Source organism: Planococcus citri, chromosome 5, assembly GCF_950023065.1.
Source record: "Planococcus citri chromosome 5, ihPlaCitr1.1, whole genome shotgun sequence".
Classification (NCBI taxonomy): Eukaryota; Metazoa; Arthropoda; class Insecta; order Hemiptera; family Pseudococcidae; genus Planococcus; species Planococcus citri.
Genome location: NC_088681.1, coordinates 1,987,451 through 2,006,762, shown reverse-complemented (window position 1 = coordinate 2,006,762; position 19,312 = coordinate 1,987,451). Strand labels below are relative to the sequence as shown.

At 35.5% G+C, this 19,312-nt stretch overlaps 1 long non-coding RNA gene across 1 annotated transcript in view; it reads left to right on the top strand.

Moving 5' to 3' along the window:
• Nucleotides 1-8,892: 8,892 nt before the first annotated feature.
• The window catches only part of LOC135846576 (uncharacterized), a 213,184-nt gene continuing 202,764 nt past the window's right edge, over nt 8,893-19,312 (top strand). The window contains exon 1 of the long non-coding RNA XR_010558982.1: nt 8,893-9,644. This is a non-coding gene — a long non-coding RNA (uncharacterized LOC135846576). The remainder of the gene's footprint in view (nt 9,645-19,312) is intronic.

The following is a 19,312-nucleotide window of genomic DNA, read 5'->3' as shown; positions in this document are numbered from 1 at the left end:
TCTGGCTTCTCAAGGTCGTATGTCTGCCTGTCAGGCCTCTCAAGGTCATCCGTATCCCTGGCTTCCCACAGTATTCTTTCTGTCCAGTCTTTCAAAGTCATTGCCCCATCTGTCAGGTCTCTCGAGGTTGTCTGTGTGTCTGTCTGGCTTTCCAAGGTCATACATATGCCTGTATGACCTCTCAAGATCATTGACCTGTCTGTTTGGATGTCTACCGTCTCAAGGTCGCTTGTCTGCCTGTATGTCCTCTGACGGTGATTGATCTGTTTTTCTGGCTTTTAAAGGTTGACTGCCTGGGCTCATGAGGTCGTTGACCCGTCTGTTTAGCTTTGTAGAGTTGTCTGTCTCTTTATCTATCTTTCGGTCTCCCCTTCTAAGGTCGTTGACTCGGCTTTCCGAGGTCGTCTGTCCACCTGACTGATCTCTAAAGGTCATTGGCCCATCTGTCTACCGTCTCAAGGTCGCTTGTCTGTCTGTATGTCCTCTGAAGGTATTGATCTGTCTTTCTGGCTTTTAAATGTAGGCTGTCTTGGCTCATGAGGTCATTGACCCGCAAGCGTATCCTCGTGAGGTCATTGACATGTCTGTATGGTTTCTTGAGGTCATTGACCCGATTTGATAGCTTTCAAAGATCGGTTGTCTGAGCTCATGAGGCCATTGACCTGCATGTATGGTCCCTTGAGGTCATTGACCCGCCTTTCTAGCTTCCCACGGTTGTCTGTCCACTTGTCTGTCTACCTGTCTGTCCTCTTGAGTCAGTCTTTTACCTATGTATATGTAGCATGAAATCTCCATCCCTTGGACGTGTTCACAGCTAGTACTTGGTATTCGTAAACTTCTGTTTATCATTACAAATATCTTCATACTAAATTCTGTTTACAAAAAAAAAGTGCTAGGTATCTACTTATCAGAAATTGTTAATATTTTTCCTGTGCATCGTATTTAACCCCTTATCTTATAATCTGCAATGTGGACAGGAGCCAAATTGTTCTTTGAATTATGTGGTACACTTCAATGAACAATCGGGCCACTTCAAGTAATAAGTATCAGTACCTATGAAATTGAAAATTTCAAAATGTTCTTCGAATTCAAAGTAGATAAGGGACTTTCTAATTTAATCAACTTTGATAACTGATGATGAATTAAGTAGGTAAGCAGAAATAATCTTATACGATTTCACTTCATCATTTCATGCAGTTGTGTTGATGTAAAAACATATCATTGTTGAATAGAAAAATATGCCTTTTCATTTTTAAAACATGGACTAGAAAGCTGGGAATTTTTCAAATATGCCCAATTTCACCATGTTAATTTTTTTGACAACTTCAAATGCATTTTTTCATTTATAAACTTTTTTCATTCGGTAATTTTTTCTTGCCAGGCCATGTGAAATGTAAAAGAGGAGAATTGTATTGTTTCGATTTGCATGGGCATTGTTTTCTTTTTATTGCAGGCATGTTCATCATGAAAGGAAACATAATTTTCCTCCCTTTGCTAATGACCTACCATGGTATTCCTTTGTCAACGGTTTCATCATCAAACGTAAGATCATTAGTTTTTAGTACCAATCAATCTAACTGCCTACCTATTTTCTTGCTTACAGGGTGCACAGAAATAACGAGTACAACAAAAAAAAATTTTGTCAGAAATACTGGTTGGCAACGTGAAATAGATGCATATGATTGGTGGACTGTAATCACCCCAATCCAACAACCAATCATGTTTTATTATCATTAGTTATTCACTGCGACCAACTGAAATATTCAACACAAAACTTTTTTTGGAGGGGGGACTTGTTATTTCTGTGCACTCTGTGCCAACGAGTATTTAGCTAATTCAATTGAAAGACTAATAAAATTTGAATTGCTCCTTGAAAAACTTTAAACGTTCTGTGCCCAAGTTTTTGTGAGTTGAGATTAGGTTCAGATTAGTGATTGGAGAATCTGTGCCATTAATTTCTGATCCTTAATAATTTACCAATTACCTTTTCTGTTCTTTCTGATTTAGAGCTCCAGATCTGAGAATACAGTCCCTCTCCCTAAAAAGATTGATGAACATATATCGTCTCTCGACGATCCATTGCCATGTACCAACAACAAAAAAGACGTTACAAATCAGAATATAAAAATTTCATCCCCTCGAAGATTTTTTCTAAACCAATATTGTGACAATAATTTTGAGAAAACTTTGCTCGAACATAATGAACTATTTGTTGACAAGTCCATGTTTATCGCTGAGTTGATGAAGGGAGACTCGTGGACGGTAACAGTGATCACTCGTCCTTGCGGTTGGGGTAAAACTTTTAATATGAAGATGGTCCAATTATTTTTCGATATACCACACGATGAGTACGGTGAAATTGATCATTACAAACGAGATTTATACCGATCGTACTTCGAAGGCAATTCTAATATTACATTACCGGATAACCAAAGTTATTCGTTGACCCAACCATTGAAAATAAGCCAAGATAAAAGAGCAATGGCACACATAGGAAACCATCCAGTGATATATGTTTCTTTTGCAAACGGGGCTAACTCATTTGATCAGTTCCTCGATAACTTTGCTACCCAAATACAAGCGTTAATCGAACGAAAGAAATATGTCCGATTCTTAACTCCTTCCTGCGAATCTACATTTCACCCAGATATGTGCCTCGAACTACTTAACATTTCTTCAAAAACGCCTGCTCCCGGTGGTTTACTTGAAAACAGTCTGTGCATATTAAGTTCCTTGTTGAGAACACACTTCCGGGAACCTGCGGTAGTTTTAATAGATGACTTTGATTTCCCACTGCTCCAAATGGTGCATAAAAAGAAGTATTTCGATGCTACTGTACAATTTTTGGATCGTTTGTTCGACACTACATTCTCTGTAGGATTTCTGGATGTATTCAGGGGTGTTGCAACTGGGGTACTGCAGTTGCCAAGATCATATGATGTATCATCTGGTATGGATTTTTGTATCCAATATAGCGTTTTTTATTCAGATTTTAGTGCACATTTTGGTTTTACTGAAACTGAAATTACAACACTGTTGGAAAAAAATTCTGACTTACCATTTGCACTTAATGATATGCGAGAGTGGTCCAATGGTTACTTCTTCCACAAGAATCGTATCTACATCCCTCTGAGTACTCGACTCTCCCTGGAAGCAAAGAAATTGCAAAGCTGTTGGTCTGCAAGCTGTGCGAAAGCCTCGAACCCATGTCATGAGAGTGACTTTCTAACTCGATTGTTCATGTCAGATGATTATCAAGAACTTATCCAGCGCCTGTTTACTAAACAATACGAAGTGAATGTGCCTAACCCCGAAGTCGGTTATGACAGTGCGATGGAAAATAAGGAAAATTTAGTATCTGTCTTTGCAGCTTTGGGATATTTGTCATATGCACCATCTGGTTTGTTTATGATTCCTAATAAAGATATGCGGGATTTATTTGAAACCAAAATAATACTTTGGACATCAAAACGTGCTATTCGTGAGAATAATGAAGAGAAACTGGATACAGCCCTAGACCTTTTCCAGACAAAATTCAAATTTGGAAACAAATCTGAAATGTCAAGCTCTTTTGAAAATCTTTTATCGTTGATTAAACCAGATGTTCCGAAAGATTTCCATTGCACTGTCATTTTTGGACTACTGATCAGAAAAAAGGATTACTGGAACGTAAATCGAACATTTGTAACAGAGGATGTGTCACACAGATCACGTTTTGACTGTGTCATTCGGTTGGTACCCAAGCAAAGGATGATTAGCTCCAATGATTCAGTCAATCGAAGCACAATTCAGCTAACCTTCAATGGTGATTGGTGCTTCTCGTGAAACACCATTCCAATGGTATATTTCCTGTAAAGAACACTAAGCTCCATATTATTATTCAAAAGTACCATATTGAGATTCTTTCATTCGTGTTTGGCAGTACATTTCAGTATCCTCCCCTCCCCCCGCCTCCAAAATCATTCACGAATAATTTGTGATTGAACATTGAACAAATTCATCGATTTCTAGATAAATCATTCGCGAACGGAATAATTTATTTATTTAGTTTTTCAAAGGTTAGACAAAATATTGTGAAATCAGATTAGATATGCTCTTGAAAATTGTTCATGGTCACTGACCTACCTGCTCAGCCTCTTGTGGGTGTCTATCTGCCCTATTTAGGTTGTCTGCATGCTTGTCTGGCTGTCCAAGGTCGTATGTCTGCCTGCCTGACAGCTTAAGGTCATTGACTGGTCTGCCTGGCATCCTAAGGTCATTTGCTAGTCTGTTTTGCATCTTTGGGTCATTCATTTGTCTGTCTGTCCGGTCTCATGAGGTCATTGACCCTTCTGTCTGGCTTCTCAAGGCAGTATGTCTGCCTGTCAGGTTGTCTGCATGTTTGTCTGGCGGTCCAAGGTCGTCTGTCTGCCTGTCTGACAGCTTAAGGTCATTGACTCGTCTGCCTGTCTTCCTAAGGTCATTTGCCAGTCTGTTTTGCATCTTTGAGTCACTGACTTGTCTTTCTCTCTATCCGGTCTCATGAGGTCATTGACCCTTCTGTCTGGCTTCTCAAGGTCGTATGTCTGCCTATCTGGCCTCTTAAGGCCATCCGTATCCCTGGCTTCCCACAAAATTCTTTCTGCCCAGTCTTTCAAACTCATGTCAGGTTTCTCGAGGTTGTCTGTGTGTCTGTCTGGCTTTCCAAGGTCATACATATGCCTGTATTATGACCTCTCAAGATCATTTACCTGTCTGTTTGGATGTCTATCATCTCAAGATCGCTTGTCTGCCTGTATGTCCTCTGGCGGTGATTGATCTGTTTTTCTGGCTTTTAAAGGTTGGCTGCCTGGGCTCATGAGGTCATTGACACGTCTGTTTAGCTTTCCAGAGTTGTCTCTCTCTTTATCTATCTTTCGGTCTCCCCTTCTAAGGTCGTTGACTCGGCTTTCCGAGGTCTTCTGTCCACCTGACTGACCTCTAAAGGTCATTGGCCCATCTGTCTACCGTTTCAATGTCGCTTGTCTGCCTGTATGTCCTCTGGAGGTATTGATCAAGGTCGACTGTCTTGGCTCATAAGGTCATTGACCCGCCAGCATATCCTCATGAGGTGATTGACATGTCTGTATGTTTTCTTGAGGTCATTGACCATACTTTCTAGCTTTCAATGAGCAGCAGTCTGGGCTTATGAGGTCAATGACCTGCCTGCATGTCCTCTTAGTGAATCATTCGCGAACGAATTTATTCGTACAAGTGACTGGTTCGCGAACGAGTCGATTCATTTAATTAATTTTCGGTTAATAATTCTGTCACGAAAAAAATTGAATAATTTCGCTCATTTTCTTTTATAAAATTTTAAATTTCTGAGATCATATTACCTGCTTATTTGTATGTCAATTTTCTAGATGAAAACTTTTCCTAGCCTCTCTCTGATCTTATCGTGTTAATTTCAGTACTCAATTGCCCTACAATTGGTTGACGTATTTGTCGGTATACTTTTCCATACAGATGTCACCTCGTATACCTGCGTAATATATTACGATGTCACAAATACAGGTAGGTACCTAGCAAATGTTTAAAGAAAAAAATTGACACGTCCTCACAATAGGTACCTATAACTTTCGGTGTAAACAAAAACTTCTAACATGGTTTCTATCGAAACGTATCTCTCGTTTTAAATTCAACGACGCGTACGAAAAAATCTTGAGAATCCCTCGAGAAGTTTCCGTTCTTTTAAAGTACCCTTGACGTTTTCGCCCCCTTTTATAATATCTTCGCTATTATTGTTTGCTGTCATCTTCAGAGCAAATATTGACATGATCCGAAAAATCATCCTGCCTTCGTTCTATCCTATCTTCGACACTTTCTTTTTATGTACATTGCAATATTTCAGCCTTATGCAAACAAAATACAATTTATCAGGCTGCGATGAATATTGAACAATTGGAAAACGCTGCCTGATCCTTTTTTTTTTCTCTCTCCATTCAATTGCTCTGTCTTCGTTGTGTGTTTTTTTCCATTGTGTTGTGAAAAGAATTACTCTCTGACTGAGAATCCTTTTACAATACTGTACATTATGTAAGCACATTATTACTATATATACGTATTGTCTCGACAACGAGGGTAGGTTTATACTTAATATAATTCGCCGTATAAAAACTAAATTAAATCGTTAATAAAAGCATTTTCGCCGAAACGTTTCATTTCTACACAAACATAATTAAACTGCTGACCGAGTGAAAATGCCCGATGGTGAAAAACAAACCCTTTATTAACTGCTGCATGAATATTTACACATTTTCAAACTATAAGTATACGCTCTGTCGTTATAAACAGATAGTTTGTAATTTATTTTGTTGTATAAAATCACGAAATTATTACCGCTAATGTTGCGTCGCGTGTTACAGCTCGAATTACAACACTCCCTTCTGCGAATTCCTATTACGATTAAGTTTATACGTACCTATAATTCAATGAAATTAAAAACGCTAGGGCGAGAATATAAAATGAATACTGATGCGAATTATACTCGTAAACTCGTGGATTAGGTGTTATTCTATAGCATACCTATAACAATAAGTAAATATTGTGTGGAAATTTTCCTCAAATTATACTTACTTATCTCTGTAAGTATAGTTTCTTAATGAATCATTATACAGGTATCTACCTTTCTACTCTTATGATTTAGAGATAGCGTTTGCGTGTTTTAGCCTTCGAGATAGGTGAGGCAAAAGGTAGAAACACCTAGGTATAAAGGTACGTGTTTTATTCGACGTTTAGAATTTCACCTAAAGCACCTTTCATCGTAAAAAGGTGAATTGAATGATGATTATATTGGTTGTAATCGAATTAACGAAAGGATTCAGAAATAATCGAGATATGATGTGCGAGTGAAAAAAGATGAGTTGTTATTGTAATTTGTAAATATTATGAATACGAATAGCCCATCTGTCTGTCAGTCTATGCCCACATAAAATGGTGAATTGATTCTCCTATGTTGTTTCGTACACTATGAGTACCTAAATGAACAATATCACAGTAGTTTAATAATCGAGTAGGTACTTATTGGATTTGCTGTAAAGATGAACCGACTCATTTTATTGCCTACGTTGGAATCGATTGACTTGAATTTGATTCGACATTCAGTTCTGGTGCAATTTTAATTAATATTGGAAATTCGAATTAATGTTCCATGCTTCTATAGGTAAATACGAGCTAGAGTTACCTTCGTATTTCATCGCACAACTTTTTAATTAAAATAAACGTTTAGGTACTGGTACTGATTATCATCGCTTCCTTTCTGCGTACCTTCTAATCAAATTTCGATGATAGTGACGTTGATTTCTGAAAGAATAGTATAAAATCGATCGTATCATAATGTAAAATAATTTATAATACGTAATTAATAAGAATACCTAATGAATAAATCAAATCAAATCATCATCATTCAATCATCCATCATGTTTATTTTTATTCTTATTAAAATGATAAGAAATTAAAAATGAAACTACATAAGTTCTACTTATAAAAATTTAAATTATGAAGTGATGATAATTATCAAACCTTGAGTGATTGTCTTTTTTAAATTTAATTATTTCAAATTTTCAACATAAAAAATTCAAAATAATTATGTTAATTTATAAACAGTGTGACCGTAATCACAAAACAAATGTCTGAAATGCAAATGACGCACAAAAAAAGAATTTAAAAAAGTAAAAACAGTTCATTGCATCACAAACTGTAATTAATGAAGTAAATAAAACGGGATTCTGCGGTGAAAGTTCGATAAAATACAGAAAAATATCGTTAATTAATTAAACAAGAAAATTAGAAATTAAATTTAAAAATTTTGATTTCTGACCAGCGCAACACTGCCAATTCGGACCTCCACGTTCCCCAGAGCGCGCTAGCATTCGTGGTACGTGATTGGTCAGTGATATTCTGTGCTCTTAGGTGCTTATCAAAACGGGACTTTTTATCACAAACTTCGGCGATTTCAAATTCGATGTTATATTTTCATTATTTCACATTGAATAAAACTAAATTTACGCATAGAGAATTGCTTTGCGATCGTGCTATCGAGTAAATGTTGTGGTGAATTAAAATAACACTTGCAAAGAACTTTAAATTCATTTAATCGTGCAACTTTGTTTCATCCTTCTAAGCTCACTAAAACACTGTAACTCGAGGTAATATTCATTATTCACAACATATAACGATACTAGAATAGTGTTGGCCTGAGAATATTCTCAATGCGCATAATCTGAGAATATTCGCGAATATTCGCGAATATTCTCAAATGCTTGGAGAATATTCTCTCAAAAAAATAAAAATCATGACTTTTTTCAAAAAAATTGAAGATTTTTCTTCAATTTTCCACAATTTACAAGTTTTACATCAACTTTTCTTTATAAATTTCCAATTTTCCTTAATAATTTGAAACCTTTTCAATGGAAATTTGGAAAGTTTCCGATTATCTCTAAACTAAGCAATAATGTTCTAATTTTTTGAAACGAATCTGCGGAATATGCGCAAGAATCTGCGCATATTCTTGCGCATGCGCAAGCAAAAAAAGAATATTCGCGAATTTGCCCAACACTATACTAGAAGTCATATATTAATCAAAAACACTAAAAAAAACACCACGAAATTTACGAAATTAATGAAATATCGTTGAAAATTAATACGAGAATGAAATCGCCGAAGTTTGTGATAAAAAGTCCCGTTTTGAAATGTAAACAACCAGAGCACAGAAATATCAACAGCCAATCAGAATGCGCGACGGTATCGCCCTCTGGGGAACGTGGAAGTCCGAATTCCTAAGAAAAAAAAAATTCAACTCATCGTTCTTTCGTTCACTATGAAAAGAATCAAAATTTCCAATCTTGAAACTTTACATCGTATTAGCGATAGGCAAGGTAATTGACCGATTCGTTCGCAAACTCGTTCGTTATTGCCATCATTTCAAAAATGCGCGAGTGATCAAAAAACAGGTTCTATGGAAGCTTCTAGAACTTTCGATTACAAGTCTAGTAGTAACTAGTAAAATAATGCCACAGTTTTCGCGGCTGTCGAAGATAATATTTCGGTAAGTTCGGTGAATTTTCTTCGGTAGTTCGGTATAATAACTTAATTAGTGATTAATTAATGTGTTTCGCTCGTGTATTCGATGATTTGTGTTCGCGATACGAAAGATTTCGAATTCGAGTATCGGATATCTACCGCCACCGGTCATCATATCCGATGGCGAGATGCTTAAATCTTCGTATTTCGGTTTATTCGTACTTCGTAGAAGCTTTCTGTGCTGAAATCGTAGTATAAAATAATTCGTAGTTAATTATTTGTGAAGTGTAAGTGTTTAATTTAATAACTAAACTACCTACTCCATTGTGTTCGGTGTTCGGTGTCAGTGGAGTAGTTTCAAGATGTAGCTTTTCTTTGCTCATATCGGGTATGGGTATACTTCTGTAGGCACTGTAGTTTCTACATGAAGTAAAAATGTGTTATTTGAGTAAAATAGCTGATATTGTGAAGTGAAGTTTCGCGTTTGTATTCGATATTGTATGCTTCGAATCGGAGGTGTGAGCTGTAGCTTCATCTATTCGATTTGATCGTTGAGCTCCTACGCAGCTGCATCTTTGATCAGGCAGATACAGAAGTTTCCGGTGAGTTGAATATTTAGAGTACCTAATCTAGTTATGTTTTGTTTTATTCGTCAAATATGTAGTATGCAAGTTAGATCAATGCATCATCAATCATCATCCAGTGGTGAACTTCAATCGAAGGTTGATCATCAATAACATAAGCTGTTCGAGATCAAGAGCAGCTTCTTCGTTCGTCAATTCGGTATCAAATTCTGATTTCAAGGCAGCTTTTCTTCGACCAGAAGGTTTTGAAGGGGTTCGAGCTCTCCTCAGCAATTTACAGAAAACGTAAAGAATTTATTACAGCAGTCTGAAGTCTATGGTGAGCGGTCCAAAACCCTAATTTGTTACGTTTTCTGTACCAGTGTACCTACATTCTGTAACGTTCTGTAGAATGCTCGAACATCCCTTATTGTTTGTACTTACTCGTATTCCATAGAAAAATGTCTGCAAAACATGTTGAATCTATAAGTGTCGATGTGTATCGTTTAGAAAGCACCCTTGAGCCCCAATCGTTGCAAAGATTTTAACGCGAAATGAATGAAGCGTAAAAAACACTAGGTATACGACGAACGACGATGCACGGTTAATAAATATTTAAAGCCGTCTGGAAATAGCTAATTTACATGAAGATTCTGTCTTTCGCGCTCAAGTTAAGAACTACTCGAAGAAGTTTTTAATTATTAACTTGCATCGCAGGCAAAGAATAAGAAGAAAAAGGTTGGTGAACTTATTAAGAAAACTTTACTCGTACGTTGTGTAGTGCTAGAGAAGAGGGTTTCCTTTTTTTTTCTTTCTGCGAAAAACTCTAGACGTAGATGGTAAGTTTTAATAACCGCTTAAACAACAGTCGTCTACCTCTCTACGTACCTACCTACGTTCCCTATGGTGTATGGTGTATGGTGTAAAAGTGTAAGTACCTCTACTTCGAATTTGAAAGAAATACCACTTAGTCGTTATAGCAACGATATACTATGTGTGATTAAAACGTGAAATTTTCACGAGTGTTAAACGTCTCGTCTAATTAATAATAAGTATACAACGTCTAAACGAGCTGATTGAGTTTTCCAATTGCCTCGGTTGGTTCTACCTAGTACCAAGTTACCTTTTTGGTGGTGTGTGGCGAAATGGAATCGTTTGGGGGTGCTGGAGGTGGAATTTGCTGCCATGATGCTCACAGGGAGGCACCTTTGGCGAATGTGTGGACATGAGGAGTGATTTGGGATATGGATTTTGGATGTGTTTGTTTGTTATGTTGTTTTTGGTGTGAATTTAGTGACTGGAACAGTGTTGCCAACCCTTAAGATGGATCTTGGGCAATACCACCTATAGTAGAAGGCCTGAGCGCTGAATCCTTATCAGCTCTGACGTCACCACTAGTAGATGACTCCATTGTGTTTACCATTTGAATTTTAACGTACCTACTTATGTTTAAATGGCGAATTCATGAAATTGAGTAAAACTTTCGTTGAAAAAGTTATTAAAATGATGACTAATTAATTAAATTCGTTCTAAAATGTGGTACAGTGATGGAATATTGTTGTTTTCAACTATTGGTGGTATTGGATTACTTTATTTTTGTACAAAAATGAATTTTTCGCGATCTGGGATCTGTTTGTGTTGTGACTGTTGTGTGATTTGGATGTGTAGATATCTTGTGAAGTGAATAAAAATGAAAACTGATGTGTACTAGTGCCTGTCTTTTACTGGAAATACTGTAATAACATCGCAGTGAAATGAATAGTGAACCATATAATCTAATCTACAATACATTTTGAATCTGCATTGCGAATACAACCATCCAACTACAATGGTGAATGGATATCTAATTAAGAATCAAGAAACCATCAACATCTCAAACCAATTAGCTGATTTTAGTGGGATTTTGACAAGATTCGACGATTATTTCATTATATTTCACCAGTGAGTGTTGTAATATCCGCCAAAAGGTATAATTTTGTCAAGTTTATGTGTAACTTTCATCTTTAATGTTGAAAAACAGTGTTGTTTATAACCTAATTTCTTCATTTTTTAGTGTGCGTAGCACACTATTGGTTTCGCTTTGAGAAATGAAATTTTTTTGGAACTGAATGTTCTCTTAAGCTATCCAACCGTTTTTTGTACCTATTGGACACCATTTGAGAATCATTAAGGCGGAGGGAATAGATTAATTTTCATTCAATTTGGATGGGTAATTGCTGAGTAATTGCAATTTTAGTTCATTATTTTAATGCATTAAATCCTAAAAAAGGGAAAAGGGGACTTGTAGAACACCTGCCGCTCATTGTACCCTGCTATACCCCCAGTCTATTCCATCACCAGCTGTGGTTTATTGTACCCTGTTACACCCCCAGTCTGTTAGCTGTAAATTCCAAGTGGGCGTGGTTTGGTGGGGCCTTTACCAAACAAATATATTATTTTAATGCCCTAACCCTCGTAGCAAAGTTCTGGCTGAGTGGTTAGGGCATGTAGGTAGGAATAGGAAATTTAGGGACCCAGGTTCGAATCCCCGTGAGGTAAGTAGGTAGGTGACGGATTTTTCGTAGGAAAATTGGATAGGTAAATGCTTTGGAGTTACTATGTAGTACTAGTACATAGTAATGGGGCAAAAATAATGCTGAAACTGAGTTATGAATTATGATATCATTTGCTAACTAAAAATTCATTTCATTAATTTTTTGTCTACCTATAACCATAAGTATAAAGTAAGAATTACCTTGACATGAATAATTTTTAACTTTTTACTTATAATTTAAAAATTACTTCAAAATGAGAAATTAAACTAATTTTTGTACAATATTGAAACATGTAATTTTTATTATCATGATTTAGTAAAAATTATTAAAACAAAATATTTTTACTATTGGTACCTATAGCAAAATTTATTAAAATGATAAGTTTTACTATACGATTACAGTAAAAATTATTGAATGGGATCTGGTACTTAATTGTGAGTATTTAGTTGAATTTTTTTGTAAAAATTACCCATATTTTTTTCGTGTAATAGGCAATGCAAATTCTCAACATAGGTATTTTATAAGATTTAATTCTTAATTTAGAATAAAAAGCAAGTTCTGAAAATTGGTTTGAAAATTTATAAATTTGAAGACAATGGAAATTCTAAAAAAAATAATATGAAAATTTGTATATAGAGAGACGCTGAGAATTCCAAAAATTGATTAAAAGTTCTGTAAGTTGCAGATAATGTGAACTTGAAAATTATATGAAATAAGTATTGTAATATTTATGAAGAAGATGAGAATTCTGAAAAATTGGAGGCAATGTGAATTCCAAAAATTGAGTAAACGTTTTACAATTTGTGGACAATATGAACTTGAAAATTGAATTTGAAATTTTTTAATTTAAAGACAATAAGAATTCTGAAAAATTATTCAAAATTTGACTATTTAGAGGCAATGTGAATTCTAAAAATTGATTGCAAATTTCCTAACTCAGCAGCAATGCAAAATTCTGAAAATTTATTGAAAACTTTATGAAATTGTAGCGATGGGAAATTCGGGAAATCGATTTGAAATTTTGTAAATTTTAAAACAATGCAAACTATGAAAAACAACTAGAAATTTCTTAATTTAGAAGCAATACAAGCTTATAAATTATTCTGAAATACCTATTGTAATTTGGAAAATATGAAAACACTGAAAAACAATTATTATTTTGAAGCAGTGAGAGTTTCAAAAATTCTCATCACTGTGACATGGTTGATTCACTGATGCACTACCTAGATGTAATAACGGTTATAGCTGTAGAAAAGGCAGCTAGCTACGCACACTTTGCAGCTAAGCTTTGCTTAGCTGTCTAGTTTTTCATTTAAATCATTCCTACGTGATCATGAATTCATTATTCATGTAAATAAAATATGAAAAATAAAATTTTCGCAGGATTTAATTCGTTTGAGGGGATTTTTCATTCAATTCTATAGTGTATTATGATATGTTAGATGCGTAAGTACCACCAGTAGTGATGACGTCACAAAACAGCGCTCAGGCCTTTTACTATAGGTGGTATTGTCTTGGGATGCAAGATTTTTCATGCATCCTCAAGACTGCTCCAATAGTCCGGCATATGTGAGAGCGCATACGGAAAGGGACAATTCGACCAAAAAAAAAAAAAAAAAGTTCTCTGAAATTGTTGTAGGAACTCTGTAAAGGGTTCCTACAACAATTTTAGAGAACTTTTTTTTTTTTTTTTTGGTCATAAGGACCCTTTCCGTATGCGCCCTCACATATGACAATAGGAGTAATTGCACCCCCCCTCCCCACCCCCCGCCGATCCACGGGGACAACTTTTTTCTTAAAGGGGACATCTTAAGGAACATTTTAAAGCAAACTTGCCCAAAAATAGTTGGCCTTACTTACAAAATGGTGGCCATTTTGATTAACAGGTCAGCCGAAATCGCAGATTTTGCGTTTCAACATAGGACTTGCACGACATTTTTCAAACCTTACAAAGCTAGATCGAAAGATCATGCAAAAATTTATCAACTGTTGAAATTTCAAGTGCTAAAGTGCGTTTTTCAATTTTTGGTGAATTTTTTAAAATCCAATTTAGGCCAAAAATGAGGGAAAAAATTAAATTTTACCAAATTGACCAAGAAAGCTGAAATTTGGGATATACCCTATTTTCGACATGCCAAATCGAATGGAAACGGTTTCAACCCGTTTCGAGCAAGCCTGGAACCTCCAGCAGATTTTTTAAACTCGAAATTCCCACAAATTCCATCAAATTGGAGTTGTAAAGCTAAAATTTATTCTAAAAACTAATTGCAATATGCTACGAAGTACTGCAGGTGAATTTCAAGTTGTTTTGTAGCCTCCAGCGACTTTTTGAAAATTCCTGAAGCCTCCAGCAGACTTTTGAAACTTTAAATTTTCACAAAATTTCATCAAATGGAGATGGAAAGCTGAAATTTACTCTACACTCCGATTTTAACACCCTCTGAAGACGACTTCAGGCGGGTTCAAGTCATTTTAGAGCCTCCTGCGACTTTTTTGAAAATTACTTGAGCCTCTGATGGATTTTTGAAACTTGAAATTCCCGCAACATAAATTTATCAAATAGAGTTGGCAAGCTAAAATTTACTTCGCAGACTACATTGTGGTTTCAAATGGTTTCGAAGCTTCCAGCTACGTTTATTAAATTTCAATTTTCCAAAAAAAAGCCATACAACTTTTCAAAAAGTCGCTGGAGGCTCCAAAACGACTTGAAATCCACCAGCAGTCAACTTCGTAGCGTATTGAAATTAGTTTGCAGAATGAATTTCGACTCTCCATCTCAGTTTGATGAAATTTTGTGAAAATTTAAAGTTTCAAAAATTTACTGGAGTCTTCAGTAATTTTTGAAAAAGTCGCTGGAGGCTCTAAAATGACTTGAACCCACCTGAAGTCGTCTTCAGAGTGTGTTAAAATTGGAATCTAGAGTAAATAAGCTTTCCATCTCCATTTGATGACATTTTGTAAGAATTTGAAGTTTCAAAAATCTGTTGGAGGCTTCAGGAATTTTCAAAAAGTCGCTGGAGGCTCCAAAACGACTTGAAATCCACCTGCAGTCGACTTCGTAGCGCATTGAAATTAGTTTGCAGAATAAATTTCAGCTTTCCAACTCCATTTTGATGAAATTTTGTGAGAATTTCGAGTTTCAAAAATCTGCCGGAGGCTCCAGAACTGCTCAAAACGGGTTGAAACAGTTTCCAATGGATTTGGCAGGTTGAAAATAGGCTATATCCCAAATTTCAGCTTTCTAGGTCAATTTGGTAAAACTTTGATTTTTTTCCTCATTTTTGGTCTAAATTTGATTTTCAAAAATTCACCAAAAATCGAAAAACGCACTTTAGCACTTGAAATTTTGACAGGTGATAAATTTTTGCATGATCTTTCGATCTACCTTTGTAAGGTTTAAAAATTTCGTGCAAGTCCTATGTTGAAGCGCAAAATCTACGGTTTAGGCTGACCTGTCAATCAAAATGGCCACCATTTTGTAAGTGAGGCCAACTTTTTTTTGGACAAGTTTGCTTTAAAATGTTCCTTAGGATGTCCCCTTTAAGAAAAAAGTTGTCCCGGAAGATCCGCGGGGGGGGGTGCAATCACTCCAATTGTCATATGCCGGACAAAAATAATTGAAAAATTCTCAGAAAATTCAAAAAATAGCAAGAATTTGTGTCTTTTTCCTCTTAGGCAAATCTAAAAAATCTACGAAATACTTCGTCAAAATAGTAGATAATTACCAAAAATTCCACAAAAAGTGTTCAACTTGATATGAGGAAATATGCCTTCATCGCCTAAGCGATGATTAAATTAATCATCACCATAGAGATGATGAATAAAATAACTCCCTTAAACTGCAAGTTTGGTAATGTGTTAACTCCTACTACTGTGCTACTCCTACTACGTAGCTATAACGTAATCGCGCGCAGCAAACGCATAGAACGCATCCGATGCACCCAAAAATAGTATAAATAGAGCAACACGGACGCGAGCCAAACTAGTTGTATTTAAAATGGGCTAAACTTCTAAATAAGTTGAGCTTCCAAAAGATCTTGGACTCGGCGATCGCGCGAAGCTGGTTCTTGGTCAGAAAGTGCATTTATGTTGATACGAGTAAGATGAGATCCCTCTACGGGGATGCTCATCTCCTTTTATTCAGTCTTCGCCCACTTTTAGTGGTTAAAATGTTTCTCGCTTCGTGATTTAAATTATCGTATACGTAATTAATCGCGTTCACACCGGATATCATCCGATTATGCTGGCCATCGGAGATAGTCCTAGAAGAATAGGTACCTCGTGTATTACATTGCTGTCGACCGGCCTAGTATTAGTGAGCCACCTTGAAAGAGACAGTAGAAGCGGACATTATGTGAACCTGGGTGAGTATATCTCACCATTTATTCCGAAATTGCATGCAATTTCTAGGGTATCTAATTACCCACCTTCCGTAATTCATTAACGCGAGTCGTAAGGTATAAGCTTGTGCATGTACCTATTATAGAACAACCCTATAGTTATTCTATACTTTTTTATCTTTGTACCCTTTTAATATGTATTTGATTTCATTATTTCTGATTAACAATAAACATATTATCACTTTAGTGTAATTAATATGAGTCTTATTGGTAATTAGAGATTATTTCTGTGAAGAATGAGCTGCATGACTGAAACCTCTCCGATATATTGAGCTAACCTGGCGAGGCATAAATTCACTACCTTAGGGAATATTTCTTGACTTAAGCACGTAGGTAGTAATTCTGATAAAAACCATCTATATCATTTATGCTTAATCTCACTCTATCATATTGGCGCCTAACTTCCGCGTAATTCTTCCGAAAATTGCAAAATTTTCAGTCCGACTTACTAAAATACCCACCCTTAAAAATTCAAATTTTTTCAAAATTTTCAAACTTTTCGATTTTTTTCAAATTCTGTCAAACTCGAATTTCAAATGGTTCTCTTAAAGAACACAATTCGAGTGAAAAAACATGATTTTCCAAGATATGTTGCATGTCAAAGTTGACTAAATCACTTAGTCTGGCGCCTGACGTGGATGAACCTCTCTAGAAAAATTCATACATGCCACGCATCTTCGAAAACTCATAATATAAAAATTTAAATTTACCAAAAATTAATTTTTGAACTTTCTTGAATCCAAAAAGCTCGAAAAACGAGCATAATTCAAGCTAAAAATTACGTTTCAATAAGTAAGCTTTTGACCTTTGAATTTCAAAGGCCAAAATGTCTTCAAAAATTACATTTTGACGTTTCTTGAATCCAAAAAGCTCGAAAAACGAGCATAATTCAAGCTAAAAATTACGTTTCAATGGTAAGCCTTTGACCTTTGAACTCAAAGGCCACTGTATCTTAAAAAATTAATTTTTTGAACTTTCTTGAATTCAAAAAGCTCTCGAAAAATGAGCATTATTCAAGCTAAAAATTACGTTCCGGATTAATCTAAAGTATAACCTTCCAAAATTTTTGATTTTTTTTTGATTTTTTTTTCGTTTTGATTTTTTTTAAATTTCTTATACCCCACTAAAATTGCGTTTTTTGCCTCGAAGTCTCGTAGATAGGTCTTCTAGTTAAAACGATAGCTCATATTTTAGTGAGAAAAGTTTCAGTACATAATGCTTACTAACACTATGCTAAAATAATGTAGTATATTTGTATGTACATAAAATGAATTTTTCCAAACACTCTTTCGTGCATAAATTGCGAATAGGGGCAGGGAAAGATTCTAAAATACTATTCGATTCATGATTCGTAAAAATACAGGTCCGAGTCAAAATAATAAATTCTTTTAAAAAACGAAAGTGGTTATTACTCTGTGACCTACATGGTGGGTAGGTAGCTGCGGCTATATCATACTAATCGAGAAAAAACTCCCTGCTGAGCAAGGTGTAAAACCTGACTAGTCTCGAGGGAGATAATCATCTCGAGGACCATGGTAGAATCGTGATGCCCTGGTCACTGTGTATTTACAGAGAATATCATTCATAAAATAACAACCAAAATTTCATCTACGTAAAACTCTGGCTTCGTAAAAAATTAATCTCTGACTTACATGGTGGATAGGGGATCGCAGCTATATTGTGCCAATTGAGAAAAAACTCCTCATGAGCAAGGTGTAAAACCTGACTAGCCTCAAGGGAGACAATTATCTCAAGAATCACAGTAGAATTGCGGTACCCTGGTTGCTGTGTATTTTCAGAGAACATTAATCTTAAAATAATTACCAAAATTTCATCTAAGCAAAATTTTGACATCATAAAAATTACTAGTCTCTGTCTTACGTAATGAATAAAGGATCGCAGCTATATTGTACCAATCAAGAGGGCTTCTCCCAATGAGCAAGATGTAAAATCTGACTAGCCTCATGGGCGATAGTCATCTTGAGAAGTACAGTAGAATTGTGATACCTCATTCATTATGCACTTTTGAAAATTTTTAAAATTCAAAAAATTCAAAAACATTGCCATTCTCATAAGACTCTCATGAAGGATATTTTACTCACAGAGAATCATGGTACTCCCCATGAGCGATTGGTAAGTTTGTCTCCTAAAGTGAGTACTCTACCATCATGTGAGTCTATCTTTGAGAAAATAGCAACCAAAAATTCACATAAAATAGCATAAAAACTTGAAAAACGTCTATATAATTAAAACAGCAATAGAACAAATTTTTTCAAACACTCTCAAAATGCAAAAATTTAGAATAGGGACTAGGAAAAAATTCTAACCAAGACCATTAGACTCGCGATTCGTAACAGTACAAGTCCGAATCGAAATAGTTTAAATATTTTTGAATTCAATTTAATTGCTTCTTGACCTAACTAACCCCTTTGTGGTGTATTTTCGGACATTTCTATGAAAATTACGAAGACGAAAATCTGAAAATACAACACAAATAAGGAAAAAATTCTTCCGAGGTTAATTTTGTTCCAAATGGAACAGATTACCCATCTGACGAATTCGGACCTAAAATCAGGGCAAAATTGCTATTTTTTGCCAAGTTCGAAGATGAAAATCTGACAACTTGGCAGAAAAGTGCAAAATTACCTACAAAAAAGGCAAAGCATAAAACTTTGATCTTTTTATGCTCATAACTAAAGTGTTCAAAATTCCGAAAACGTCTGTATAGTTAGGTTAAGAAAAAATTCACTCAAGCTCATTCCTCCCTTATGGA